This window comes from Ovis aries, chromosome 13 (genome assembly GCF_016772045.2).
Source record: "Ovis aries strain OAR_USU_Benz2616 breed Rambouillet chromosome 13, ARS-UI_Ramb_v3.0, whole genome shotgun sequence".
Taxonomy (NCBI): domain Eukaryota; kingdom Metazoa; phylum Chordata; class Mammalia; order Artiodactyla; family Bovidae; genus Ovis; species Ovis aries.
The window spans coordinates 58,345,115-58,349,540 of NC_056066.1; positions in this window are offsets into that span (position 1 = coordinate 58,345,115).

A 4,426-nucleotide genomic window follows, 5' to 3' on the forward strand; every position below is an offset into this window, starting at 1 on the left:
TTTGCTGTCTTTTGTTATGTGTGAGTGACGGTTCTAAAAAATGTTTTCTTCGCCCGATGAGAAGGTGGAAAAACTGAAACCCTTGTGCATTGTTGGTGAGCATGTAAAATGGTGCAGATGCCAGATGCTGTGGAAACAGTATGGTGGGCCCTCAAAAAACTAAAAATAGAATTACCACGTGATTCAGCAGTTTTGGGGATAGACCCAAAAGAATTGAAGCAGGGGATTGAAGAGATACTCGTATACCTGTGTTTATGGAAGCACTATTCACCATAGCCAGAACGTGGAAGTAACACAGGTGTCCATGGATAGATGAATGGATAAATCAAATGTGGTCTATCTGTACAGTGGAATATCATTCAGCCTTAAAAAGGAAGGAAAATTTGACACCTGCTACAAGGTGGATGAACCTTGAAGATATTATTCTTAGTGATATAAGCCAGTGATAAAAGGGCAAATACTGTTTGATTTCACTCGTGTGAGATTCCTGCTGCTGCTGCTAAGTCACTTCAGTCGTGTCCAACTCTGTGCCACCCCATAGATGGCAGCCCACCAGGCTCCCCCATCCCTGGGGTTCTTCAGGCAAGAACACTGCAGTGGGTTGCCATTTCCTTCTCCAATGCGTGAAAGTGAAGTCGTTCAGTCATGTCCAACTCTTAGCGACCCCATGGACTACAGCCTACCAGGCTCCTCCGTCCATGGGATTTTCCAGGCAAGAGTGACTGGAGTGGGGTGCCATTGCCTTAGAGGAGTCAAATTCACAGAGACAGAAAGTAAGACGGTTTGCAGGGGCTAGGGGGAGGGGGCAGGGGAGTTATTGTCTAATGGGGACAGTTTCAGTTTGGGAAGACAAAATAGGTTTTAGAAATTGGTTGCAAAGTGAAGGTAATGAACCCTACTGAACTCCACACTTAAAATGGTTAAGATGCTAAATTTCGTATCATCTATTTAACTAAAAGGTCTATTTTTTTATTAAAAAAAAAACAAAAATAGAAGAAATGTGTTTGATAATGGTTGCCGGGGGTAAGGATGGGAGGAAGGGATAGTTGGGAGTTTGGGATTGACATGTACACACTTCTATGTTTAAAATGGATAACCAACAAGGGCCTGCTATATAGCACAGGGAACTCTGCTCAGAGTTATGTGGCAGCCTAGATAGGAGGGGAGTTTGGGGAGAATAGATACATGTATATGTATGGCTGAGTCCCTTTGCTATCCACCTGAAACTATCACAGCACTGTTACTCGGCTATGCTCCAATATAAAATAAAAGAGTTTAAAAAGAAACCCTTTTGAAAAATGTAAGTCCAGTTGGTATGCAGACACCATCAAAAACTTCCTGGAAACAGTCTTTTTTGTAGGTTATTTGCAGATTTTTGAACATGTACCACCTGGGTGAGCTATTCGGTAGAATTAAGTTCCGATGCCTGGCTTAGATTCTGTTATGTGCCCAGATTCCCACCAGCTTTGAAATTTCTCAAAGGAAAAATCCCCAAAGCCTGTGGCAGGAGCAATGCACATGTGCCCACAAGAGGGCGATAGTTTCTTCCTTTTCAAACATGGAGCTGGACTCCAGTCCTTGGAAATGGTTAACAAACAAGTTACAAAAAAGTCTTGGCGAGGCGTTTGATCACTTTCGTACCACACAGAAAGATGAATAAAAAGCTGTGTGTCTTTTAATAGTAACAGGAGGGTTTCTGGCCCATTGCTCCTTGAGACAGGGGCCTTTCCCAGACCTGGAAGAGAAGATACCTCGTGGGCTCAGAGTCAGGATGCCTGGAGAGAGACCGCCTTCAACACACTTCTGCTTCAAATAGTTGTGAGATCCAGCAGGAAATTATTCTGGAATGCACGTCTCTTGCACAATTTACTGTCTCTGTTTGGAGGCAAGGATGTTCAAACTGCAGCACTGTTTGACAACAGTTTTATTATATAAATGATGCTTTTTAAACGCACCAGAGGCTTGTCTGATGCCTCTGTTGTTTGAGGTCAGTCTCTGGCGGCTCAGTGGTAAAGAACCTGCCTCCTAAGGCAGGAGACACAGTAGACTTGGGTTCGATCCCTGGGTCAGGAAGATACCCTGGAGAAGGAAATGGTAGCCCGCTCCAGTATTCTTGCCTGGAGAATCCCATGGACAGAGGGGCCTGGTAGGCTACGGTTTGTGAGGTCTCAAAGAGTCAGACACAGCTGAGCGACTACACAACAAACGGCAACAGCTGCAAGAGTTGGTACCACAAGGGGGTCAACCCTGATGGAACACAAGCGGTTTGTATTGGAAAGTTCAACAGCCTTATGAGAATGGCAGGAGTTTCTTATTTCCCAGGCATTATTTCCAGGACAGTAAGTCCCCTACATACAAACCTGGGAACTTTCAAAGATGTGAACCTGCATTCACACGTCCAGTCATGTAAGTCAGCTCGCGTGTCTGGGGGTACTTTGTCATATACCCCATGTACCCTTTACAAGTGATTGGGTTTTGTGTACATTGCTGTACAGTACTGTATAGAGTACAGTAGTTTAGTATCTTTATTTCGAGTCTAGGATGTCTGCTTAGTGTTAGTCTCTCAGTCATGTCTGACTCTTTGAGACCCCATGGACTGTAGCCCGCCAGCCTCCTCTGTCCACGGAATTCTCCAGGCAAGAATACTGGAGTGGGTTCATTTTCTCCTCCAGGGGATCTTCCCAACCCAGGTCTCCTGCATTGCAGGCAGATTCTTTACCGTCTAAGCCACCAGAGAAGCCCAGGATGTCTGGAAGAAAGGGGAAAAGCAGTAGTGATGTAGCTGGTACTACTGCACTTTTCAAGGTACTGTACTGTAAGATTTAACGTGTTTTTTTTAATGTATTATTTCTGTGGTACGTATTAGAAACCTATTATAATATAGTACTATATAGCTGATTGCATTAGTTGGGTATCTAAACTAACTTTGCTGGACTTATGAACATGCTCTCAGAATAGAACTCGTTCGTCAGTAGGAGACTTACTGTATAAATGTTATGCTTTTGGCTGACCTTTGATAATCTCACTGAATAGTCCCTGGAAATGTATCCTTTACAGCAATCAGTCCTTTTAGCGGGCAGTTAAGGGCTTAACAGCATTGAACTTAAACACGTTCATTGAAAAGGCTTAGGACCTTTGGCTTCTCAAACCAACTGTTTCTACATTTCCCCATCTTTATTTGCACTTTACTTTTAGTGGAGTGTAACAGATAAAACAGATCTTAAGAGGCAACCTCGTTCCGGGTGTGACTTAAGTAGCTTTTGTATCATTTCCAAGGCATGGCTATGATTATAAGCCTTGTTTCCATAAATCATTGTCTTTTATAGTAAGCACAATTCAGGATGTCGAAAGACACATGTGCTTGTTTTTCTGAGCAGTTGCAGATTAAGTGCTGTACGGGATGCTCACCGTGCTTGCTGAGACCAAAAAATCCAGTAAAGGAAAAAAAAAAAAACAACTCTTTATTGAGCCCCAGTGGCTAGGAGCCAGTCACAGGAGACGAGATAGGGTGGCTGCAAATAGCTGTCATGGTAGAATACTGCCCTGCGTAGCAGCCAAATGGTTGAGCTGGAACGTGATGTCATTTCCTGTTAATGAAGGGTGACAGTTTGTAGACGAGTCCAGAGGTCGCTGATTAAAAGACTCATCCTCATAATTATTATAATTACATCCCAGTGCCTGAACTACCAACATCAGGAAGGTAATAACAGAAAGCAGGGCATTAGACAATGAATTGCTCTAAGTCCATCAGCTTCGGTCACTAATTCGATGGGAAAAGCTGTGTTTAATCTTTTCTGAGGGTAGTCCTTTCACTTAATGACCATCTGAAACCTAAACATGAATCTGTTTGTAGCGAGAAGCCCGTCTAGTATTTCAAAGCATGAGAACCGCTTCACCCTAAAAATGAGAGTAGCCGGTTGATGGCATTGGAATCATCAGTGAACGCTGACAAAACAATTCTAAATGGGATTCTAGGATTTTTCTACGACATAAGAGTATTTTGTCAGTTAAAGAATTTGCCTTAAGCGGAAAAAAATAAAAACCTTTCATGACACAGGCATGCCTGAGTTTGCTGCTGGTGTAGCAAGATTTAAATACAGCTGCCCCAGGCATCAAAAATCAATTTTAAATGGAATACAGGAACAGTTAGGCTTTTTCCATCCTGGCCGCCGAGTGTTGTTATCAAGCCTGTTGCCAACTCCCTAAATAAAGAAGCTAATATTTGAAAGTAGGAGTCTTTCAGAGAAGCGGAAGTTGAGTTTTATTAGCAGACATGCCCAACTTAGCAGTGAAATCTCTGGAATGATTTTAACCGGGAAGAGCCCTGGAGGCCAAAATGTCACCTGGTGTGATGGTCTCCCTAGAAGTGGCCACAGTTGCTGGCACTCTTTTTTCAACTTTGTGTGCCTGGATTTTAGGATGTAAT